The sequence below is a fragment of the Parasteatoda tepidariorum genome, chromosome 5, assembly GCF_982258835.1.
Source record: "Parasteatoda tepidariorum strain Cologne lab strain chromosome 5, Ptep-v5.0, whole genome shotgun sequence".
In the NCBI taxonomy this organism is placed as follows: Eukaryota; Metazoa; Arthropoda; class Arachnida; order Araneae; family Theridiidae; genus Parasteatoda; species Parasteatoda tepidariorum.
In genome coordinates, this window is record NC_141759.1 from 115,325,104 (window position 1) to 115,335,834 (window position 10,731).

A 10,731-nucleotide genomic window follows, 5' to 3' on the forward strand; every position below is an offset into this window, starting at 1 on the left:
TAAACCAGTGATTCCCAAAGTTGTCTATATCGTCCCCCAGGATTCGATGACAACCTGCAAGGGGTCCATGTCGAGTAAAAAAAAAAAAAAATTGGGGGTCAACGATAGTGGATCTCATATAGGCAGGTAGTGACTTTTAATTTTGGCATTTCATGAATGGAATAATCAACATACAGTGATAGTACTTAATTACTTACATTATATTACCTTATAATATAAAAGCATATATCTATCTACATTCTACATAATTTATAAAAGTAGCTATGAAGTAAAAATTTTATGAAAATTTAAGTTATTAGGATTATTTTTTTGATGTCTGAAACTGAATTATTATAAACTAGCAGTTGCCTGCAGCTCTGCCTGTGTACTTTTGTATTTTCTCTGCATGTAAGATTTTATTTTGTAACAAGAAAGTATATTTCTGTGGTAAATTGTAGTCTAACCTGTGTTAACTCTTTAGCTAGCTATACTGCTAACTTTATCTACGCACAAGATCACGTAGATTTGCTGCCTACTTTTTACATGAAAACGTAATAAACAGACTGACAATACCCTACTATGGTTTTGTATACAAACTCGTTTCCGCAATTATAATATTTGTAGTGGACTACGGGTTATATAGTGGAATTATTTTATTCCATTTATATTTTAAATTAGATTGAATTTAATTAATAAATGTATAAAATAACATGTTTTTTTCTACAATATACTTCACTACAGCTAGAAATTTAAATATTTCACTGTGAGTAGCATTGTACCAGCTATCAAAAATACATTACAAAATTAAGTTGATGAATTTACAAAAAAATCAATATCAGGAAAGCAGGGGGTCTATCCAAAATGGAAAAACATGGCAAGGGATCTGCGAAACAAAAAGGTTCAGGAACCTCTAGTTTAAACAATATTTTACTAGTATAAAATAATCCTTTTTTCTTGAATAATATCTAATTTCATGCTTGAAATTCATACAAACCCATCAGTACAAAGACCAAGGATTTTAATTCAAGTATGCCATAATTTTATAGTTCTCCAAATTTTAAAGGTTTAGTTTATACTGTTGTCTAAATATCTCATTTATCCTAATGTCTAATTTTGACGTATCTTATTTATTTATGTCATCTAAGAAATTGATTAAATCAGATAATGATTTGGATATGTTGTTAATGGATATGTTTGGATAAGGAAAAGTAACTGAATATAAAATTTAAAGACTCATTACTTTAAAAAAAATTATTTTCTAGTGAAGGCAAATGAATGATCATGTTGTATTTTCCCTCTCGCTTTCTGAATGTACTATTACGCTTTCCCAACCAGGAGATACACAACTGCCAGTTACCTAAGTGCAAATAGAATTTAGTTTAGGTGTCTCATTGAAATATGTTTGATCAATATTCAAGTAATCATCTCTATGTACAAAAAAAAAATTATCGTAACTTAATGTTGCATTTTGCTTTGCTGCCCAAAAACTATATCACTTAGAAGCTTAAATTACTAAGGCATGTAGAAGACTGTTCAGGAATTATGATGCTATAAAAAAATTAACATTCCATTATTTGTTCAAGAATTATTAACTGTTGAACTTGTTGTAAAAAATACCATACAGGCCCCTCTACAGTCCTTAAGAATTCAACTACTGAGTTGATATTTGGCATGCTGAAAGGGCCACATTTATATATGAACTTAACACAAAGTTTTTTTTTTCTAAAATTCCAATTTGATTAAATGGCATTGCAATGTTAAGTGCCTTTTTTGCAAATTCTTTTTCTACTTCTCCCCATGTTTTTGTTGTTGATTTACCTTAAATTATACTGTGTTGCCTAACATCTAGAAGACTTAGAAACTTAAAATTACGAAGGTGTGAAGAATAGTACACAAAATGTTCTAAGGAATTAGGTATATATGATTCCACTGTTAGTTTAAGAATTATTAACTGTTAAACTTGTAGTAAAAAAAAAGAAGAAAAAAAACCACATGTTCGTCAATCTACTATCTGTAAAACGTAACTACAGAGGTAAAATTTAATTAGCTAGTTGTACCATTTTATACTTTGATTTATTCTCAGCTTTTTTAAAAATTTGCATTTGTTCAAAAGCTATTGCAAACTTAAGTCAGTTTTTTTTCAGCTTATTTTTCTTTAAATATCGACTATTTATCCATTATTGTAAAGAAAATTTATTTAAAAATTCTTGCTAGAGTCAAATCAATCTGAAGTAGCAAAAGAAAAAAAGAGATTGTGTGTTGCCCATTATAAGTCTTAACATTTATAGTGACATTTTTTAAAAATAAAATTCAATCCAGAGTTTCCTATTTTAGTTTTAGGACAAATAAAATTACTTCTCATTTATTTACATGTTAACGAAATATTCTGTGTTTTTGTGGAAAATATTGATGTTTAAGAAATAAAAATCAATTATGAGTGTTTGGAAAGCGGAGATTCCCAGTTTATTAAATTTGTTAAGTGTAATCTCTCTAGGTATCTTAAATATAAAAAAAAGTTTATTTTAAATGCATGTAAAATAAACTTATTTTTAGTAAATGAAAAGTTTTTTTTTTTTTTTTTTAAAGGAAAAGTTTTTTTTAAAGAAGTATTAATTTAACAGGGGAAGAAATCTTTATTTCAAACCCAAAGCTTTCGTTGTTTTTCTGGAGAGCATATTTGTAAAGAAAGCACATTTTATGTCATCTTTAATTAAACAATCAACCTCATAAGTGTCCCAGTTATTATTATCATTCGAAAAATTGAGAATATATATATATGTTTAAAAGAAAGTTTTTTTCTGAATTCAATTAAAACTTTTTCACTCCAAAAATACTTGGACTAACAAAATCTTACCATTTAATAAGTTATAAATCTCAATATTTATAGTAAAATTTAAAATAAAAAAAAAAAAAAAAAACTTAATAGATAGTTATAAGTACTATTCCCAATTTTAGTTGTGGTATATTTCATCCACAAATAAAGCAAAGCCTCCTAATATATTAAATTTGTTAAGTGTAATCTCTTTTGATATTTTAAATTTTAAATATATATATATTTACTTTAAATGTATGTAAAAAAACAACTTATCTGTGTAAAGGAAAAGTTTTTTTAAAAAAAAGAAGTATTAATTTAAAGTGGAAAAAAAGAAATGCATCACCTTTATTTCAAACCAAAAGCTTTAATTTTTTTTCACTGGAGAGCATATTCGTAAAGAAAGCACGTTTGATTAAACAATCATCTTTGTAAGTGTCCTAGTTTTTTCCTTTAAAAGCAAAAAAAAAAAAAAAAAAAAAATAGTTTTTTCTGAATTCAATTAGAGTTTTTTTCCACTCCAGAAATACTCGGATTATCTCTTAGTACATTTATCCACTGATATTCCTACATTTATTGATTTTTCAAAAGAAATCAATTAAACTAATAAAAGAGAAAAAGTTAATAAGTAAAAGATCCTTTTGCAATAAATTTCTGACTAACTCCCTGGCATTACAGTCCATGTTGGACCATGGTCTTACTAACAATTTTCCTCCAAAGTCGCCTGTCTTTAGCTCTTTGTTTCCAGTTTTGGACTTTTAGAGTCTTAAGGTCTTTTTCTACCTCGTAACCATCTCTTGGCCGATCTTCCTCTTTTCCTCTGGCACTGCCCCTTGAATATTTTCTTAATGCCTCTGTTTTCCTCCATCCTTTCAAGGTGTCCTAGCCATTGACTTCTCTTTGCTTTTATGTAATTTATTATACCTTTTTCTTTAAATGGTCTTGCAATTTCAAAATTGTATCGCCTTCTCCACAGATCACCCTCTTTGACCGGTTCAAAAATAGTTCTAAGAATTTTCCTTTCCGGGTAATCATTATTTTTTCTTGTTTCTGGGTTGGAGTCCATGTCTCTGATCCATAAATAAAGGTTGGTCTGATTATAGTTTTATAAACCTGAAGCCTCGTTATTACTTTTGATGTTAGCAATCTCTTAAGTGCAAAATAACTGCGATTTCTAGCATTTAGTCTTTGCTTAATCTCTGGCATAATATCATTGCTTTCAGTGACGACTGATCCCAAGTACTTAAATTCCCTAACTCAATAAATTTCACTTAGAATATTATTTGACATGTCTTCAATTTAATATCGTAAAAACAATTATAATTTTAATTGCATACTTTATTAGTTATTTATTTTTATCTTCTAGGCTTACTAAATATTTAGCGTTTTATCTGCACATTTTAAATTTTTTTCTTTTTAGGGGTTCTTCTTTTATTCAGTTGCTGAAAAATGTCGGACCTGACAAATGCTTTAAAATCCTACTGTTTGCCCTGACTGAACAAAAGATACTTTTCCATTCACAGGGCCTGATGTTTTGACTAGTGTAGCTGAAGCTGTAGTAATGGTAACTGTTATTCTATGTAGATTTATAAGACTCCTTTTAAGCATGGTTAAGATCAGAGGAAATTTTCTCTTTTCACGATTGCTATTAAAATGTGTATTACCGAAAATTAGACCAAATTAATTGTTTTGTTCTTCTAAAAATTATCTTGACATGTTAGGTGTGTAGTGATTGGCTCTCGGCTAGAGAGCGAGTTGTTTACGCCCCTAATTAAATAATTAAAATGAAGAGTATATACATATTTATATAACCGTCATTGTACAGCCGACCCAATTTTTGGACTTACGACTATTAACGGTCACCTCTGTATCCTAAGTATAAAGTTAAGTAAAGGTTTGTCAACAGCTCACAGACTGAAAATTTTATTTTCAATCATTAAAAGAAATTCACTAATTTTGCTTTCTAGAAGCATAGTATCCTTTTTAGGCTAATTATATTATATATATTATATTTAGGCTAATTATATTATATTCTTATTTATATTAGGCTAATTTATAAACTTAAAAATTATTCTATCAATGCACACACATAAAATTAAGATGGAAGCAAGTTAAGACAAACCAGAAATGGTGAAAATCAGAACTCATTTGTCTTGTATACAGTTAAAAACAAATTTTGTGATTACAGTTAAAATATATTTTATAGTTGCCCCAGTTAATAAATATGAACCGTTATTTAAGAAAAGTCAATTAGCTATTTATTAGCAATTTTTTATACTATTTATAAGAAGAAATGACAATGATCAGGAATTACCCCAGTGATCAATAATTACCCCATCTATAAGGGGCAACATTTGATAGTTTCCTATAATCAATTATAATGTTTACAGTAGAGGTGAAACAATTAAACAAAAGCTTACACTATTTTTATATCAAAGAAAAAGAAAGTAACTCAAAATATTTATTATTAAGAGAAGGAGGAGGATCTTTGCAGAAATGTACACATTTTGAAACCCATCTTTGAAATAAAAAATACAGAAAGCAGTTTAAAAGATACTTATTTTGTTAGATTAAACAAAAAACTATTATTAAGTAAATGTAGTTATACTTTAGGAAAGTGTACAAGCATTCTTGTCCATGTCTCAAATTAAAAAAATATATTTTTATTTTTGTAAATAAAACTTAGGTGATCATTATTTTCCCTAGAAGCAGAGTGATCGTGAATTACCCCGTGTCACCCTATTTCACAAAATATGGGATAAAGTTCATGTCACTGAGACAAAATAATGTTTCACTATATGTTCTTACCTTTTCTGTTGACTACTGGATTGGCATTTCTTGGATCTTTCATCCTCTCTTTCCATAAAAGAAAAAGAATTAATTAGAATATGATCGTCATAAAAACAGTTAAAAATCAACAAAATCAAAACTATTTCTTATATTTTATAATTTTTGTTAAAAATAATTTTTTTACTTAAATGAAATTAATTTTGATTTAAATGAAGGAGAAAGATCATGTATTAAAATTATGGCAAATATTTTTATTTTTAGTAATAACAATAAGTTGCATGTCTAACAACTATCTTTTTTATGCTCAATGCATATTGTATTTTAGCATAAACTACTGATGATTTTGATTAAAAATAATTATCAATGGAAAAGACTATAAAATTTAGTCGTGAATTGTAGGGGAAAATTTAGAGGACAGGTCTAAATCTAAAGTAAATAATTAGACTTGAAATTTTAACTTATTATGCATCGTTTTTTGAAGTTGGATAAAATATGTGAACTACTAAATATTTAATAATATTATAATAAAATTACAAAATAATAATAAGTTAAATATTTTTCTAAAATAATGAAGTTGTTTTTAAAGTAAAAAATTTTCTCCTACAATTTTTTTGATTCTAATTTAGAAAAAGAATAAGATATGTATTAAAAAATAAGACATTAGCCAATTAGAATTAAAATAAATGGATAAATTCTAAATAAAGCTTTTGTTGTTCAGGCTTCCCACTCAATTTTAGAAATAAAATTTCCTGAATTTTTGAGGAAAGTTTCCAACAATTTCTGGATTATATATTTCATCTACACAGTTATCATCACAATTAAATTTTAATTAAACAATTAATTAAAGTTACTTTATTGTTGAAAATATGTCAAATATAAGTTTCTTAAAAACAAAATTTTTAAAGGTGAAGGCTGAACGGTATATTTTAGAATTAACAACTATATAAAAACAGATAAAAACTCAAAATAGTAAATTAAAATAATAACCATGAAATAATATTCTAATTTCAATTCAAAATAATTGAACCTTAATTTTGAAGTAAATTAATTTTATAACAAATTTAATTTTACAACGTAATAATAGTTTTATAACAAATTAATTCATTTTATAACAAATTTAATTGTAAAATTAAACTTAATATAAAGATTTGAAATGTTCTTATACCTTTACAGCAATTCATTAAATGCAAAAAAAATAAAAATAAAAGCAACAAAATAAAAATTAGAAATAAGGTCCTTCTATATAATATATCATTTTGTTATTCATTTATTTAGTAAACAAAATATATTATATTGAGTATCAAAACAAATAAATTGTTTATAAATATTTGTTTTATTTATTTATTTTTTGGTGGTTTAAAAATTATTTAAAATTACTTCTCATATCTATTCAAAAGTATTTTTTGAAACAATAATTGACACCCTCGGTTTAGATTATTCAAATAATATTTTTTTACAGTCCTTCAAAGAAAAAAAATGGCTACCGAAATTAAGCAAATTATTAAATTAAGCAATGCTTCTGAAAAATGAAAGAAACATTTGTTATTAATGACTAAGAAATTATAAATTTTTTTGTTAGATAGAGTTAATTGAACTTTTATTTATGAAAAAATCTTCTAATTCATTTTAAAACTAAACTAGCAGTTTACAGGAGAGCATAAAATGAAATAGCCAACTAAAGAATTATTGTTATAAAACATAATTTCTAAAAACTTAACAAATACAATTAAAACGAATAAAACTAATTATGAAAAGTATGTGACTAATAAAATAAATGCATTAGCTGAAGAGAAAAAACATTTTACTTACTTGCTCTTTTAAAGTGTTTAATTTTCTCTTTTTGCAAAAAAGAAAGTAGACACCTTTGGGACTAGGGACTAAGCAAAGATTCATTTGGTGAGAAAGTTTTAAAAAAAGGAGTATTCATCTCCTTTTTTTCAAAAACTTTCTCGCCAAAAGAATCTGTACAATCAAGGACCACCTACTGGGCAGATTTTCGCTACTTGAAAAGAATGTATCTTAGAATTGGGGGTAGGGAACAAAATGTGCTTCCTTCCCGTCTCTCTCCCACATTCTTTTTACTTCAAGAACTTCAAACATTCTTATCTGGTGATTTCAAACAGTAATCAAGTAATCAATATCTATTTTGAATTATTAAAAACTATTTCTGGTCCTCATAATAAAAAACAAATATGCACTGAAACCTTTTATTAACTATTAGCGATAAGCAAGCTTACTAAATTAAAAAATTATTGAAATTAAAATTCATTTCAGTACTTTTCGTAAGCAAATTTTTTATACATATAAACTGGGAAATAATGCTTACATATATGTTTTGATTGGCGGAGCAGTAAATTAGAATATTGTTTCTTTATAATGAACAGTAAAGCTGCTATAATTAAACACATTTAAGTAAATAAACCATTTTTTTATTTTTCATCAGCTTTTCAACAGTTTTAGTATATAAAAAACACGTTCTCTTTTTATGAAATATTTTTTATAAATAATTAAGTATCTTTAATTGGGCAAATTTATTTACATTAGCAAACTGGCTGTGCAAAATATAATATTAGCATTACAAAATTATAAATTAATAAAAAATATATATATTTTCGTCCAAAAGTCTTTATAAATCTTTTCCCTCGTTAAAAAAAAAATTATGTTTTTTTATAAATGAATGCGTGAAGACTGTTATTTTATATCATTCACTTACATCACTTCATTATTCACTTATATCATTCACTTACCACTTCAATCACTTCATTATTGACCACAGCAAGCTTATGAATTGTAAAAATATTAACAACAAAATGTCTTTTTTTCCACGTAAGTTGATGATTTACTTAGTCATTTATAATTCAGTCAAATACATTTCATTTTCATTTGCCAATTAGTAGTATAAATTATCTTACCATATTAAGTAATGCTTTATCATTCTGTATTTATACTCATTTAAATTTTGAAATTGAATAATAGTATTAGAACAAAACATAAAATTTATATTTAGCTTATTGGTTTTGTTTAACTATTTTTTCTTTATTTTATTTCAATAGCATGTTTTTCTTGTCAGACAATATATTTGATTTTTTATATATCTCAATTAATTATTAAGATTTTCTTCAAACTTCAATCTCTGTTTTTTATCCACGCATTCTGTTAAATTGATTTTAAATAAATCTTAGTTCTGGAACTAGGTTATTATTATTTTGCAGATTTAAACTTATTTTTCTTCAATAATGTATTTTTTCATGGTATACATATAAGTAACTAAAGTATACCATTTACTAAGTAAGCAAGAAAGGTTTAAGCAATTAAAGTATATCTTGTCCTACGTTTAAAGCTCTTGATTTTAATTTTTTAAAGAAAAATTTTTTCCCCAGAGAATATTGTTTTTATTTATTTATATTTTAAAAAAGAAAATTTTTTTTATGGCAGATGCTTGAATTCTTTTTTTTAAAAAAAAAATTTTTGTAAAATATTCTATAGTGAGAGAATTTGTTATCATGAGTTATATTGAGAAATTTTAAAAAGTTAGCTTTATATTTATTTATTTGAGAAATTTTTAATAATTTTTTGTGTGGCTTAGTTGTTTTAAGAAGATTTTATTAGTAAACTTTAATTCTTTAAGTAAACAAGTTCTCAAATATTTTAATATTTGTTTGATTTTACGCATCCTTTTAATAGCGTGAAAGGTTTTAATTCTAATTTTTTCCTTAAATTGAGTGGTTTCATTCCTTTTATTTAAGAGAGTATGTTTTTTTATAACAAGACTTCATTTATTTTTAGCAAAAATTATATGGAACACAGTGAAAGAGCGTCCGGCAACCTAATTCCATACATTTCCACATAGAAAGGCACTGCCACTCGTGTTTCGGAAACAAGGATTGGGACCCTTGACTAATCCTTTGCAATCAAGTTTATTCTAGTTTGATTTTCCGTAAAAAAATTAATTCAATTTTAGGTCAGAGATTGTGAATTATTTATTTTTTTGTAAATATTACTTTTATTTTACAAACCTACTTAGCTAGCAGTAAAATATTTATTTTCAAAGATCATATTTTAAGTTCCATGTATTTTAAATTTGTTTTCTTTGTAACCTATTTATAATTCCTGATTCCTCTTTTTTTATTTTAGCATTTCTTACCTTCAGTCACCATACTTTTACATAAATGAAATTAATTTATTAGGAATTTTGCATACTTCGCCCTATTTTATTTGAGTGATTATAGGTATTCTTTAACCCTATGTGTTTATATATTATGTGTTATAAATTATATGTTTATTGACGAATGTAAGTTACTCAAAATTTTCACAAGAATCAACTTTCAAAATGTGTAATTCTGCAGTATCATGCCATGACATGACATATCATTAAATTTCCACCATTATTCAACTGTATCACAACTTATGTTGGGATTGGCTTTTCACCAGAAAATTAATTCTTGAAAGCATTGATAGCTCAATTAAAGATATAAAAACTAATTTACTTTCATTTTATGATTTAAAATTTATTGTGAATATTAAAATGAGAAAAACTAAAACAAAACTTGACATGTAATAAATTTTTTGCACCATAAGAAATACTCAAGGACAAGGATTGACTAAACACGAAGTCTAATTGAGAGTATTGACCTGTAGTGCACATATAAAAGAAGTATTTAAATAATTTCTGAAATTAAGCTGTACTCCATGCTACACAATTTATTTTCTCATTTTAAAATGAGCTGAAAATTTGTGATTTGTTTATTTTGTTCAGCTTACTTAGTATGTTGCCTAATGTATCTCTTATCTTTCATGAAATAAATACTTATAAAAAGCAAAACACTATTTGGTCTTTATTTTTTTAAATTGTGTCTTTAATTTTGTTCAATGCATATTAAGTCTTTAATTTTGTTCAATGCATATTAAGTCTAATGAGTGTTCACATAAATTAGTTGGTGTGAAATATTTATTTATACATTTTAAGAAAAATGATGTAGAGAGAATTTCAAAATTTCTGAAAAAATGAATTTATAAATCTTACAACATTTGCAATACAGCTTTTTCTGGAGCCTGTAGTGTGAGGACTAATTAGTATATATTTGTACTGCTTTTCACGATGGAAGCATGTGACAAATTAAATAATTTACTTTTAACAAAACAAGGTCGTT

General features: G+C 25.7%; 1 protein-coding gene across 6 annotated transcripts in view; it reads left to right on the plus strand.

The window, feature by feature from the left end:
- LOC147810038 (uncharacterized) overlaps window positions 1-10,403 on the plus strand; it is a 57,251-nt gene extending 46,848 nt beyond the window's left edge. For 4 of the 6 annotated variants that reach the window (XR_015434066.1, XR_015434065.1, XR_015434069.1 and 1 more), the window contains 2 exons: window positions 4,212-4,355; window positions 9,368-10,403. The gene's annotated coding sequence lies outside the window, so the exon portion shown is untranslated. The remainder of the gene's footprint in view (window positions 1-4,211; window positions 4,356-9,367) is intronic. The other 2 variants (XR_015434067.1, XR_015434071.1) reach the window with 2 other exon arrangements.
- Window positions 10,404-10,731: the final 328 nt, after the last annotated feature.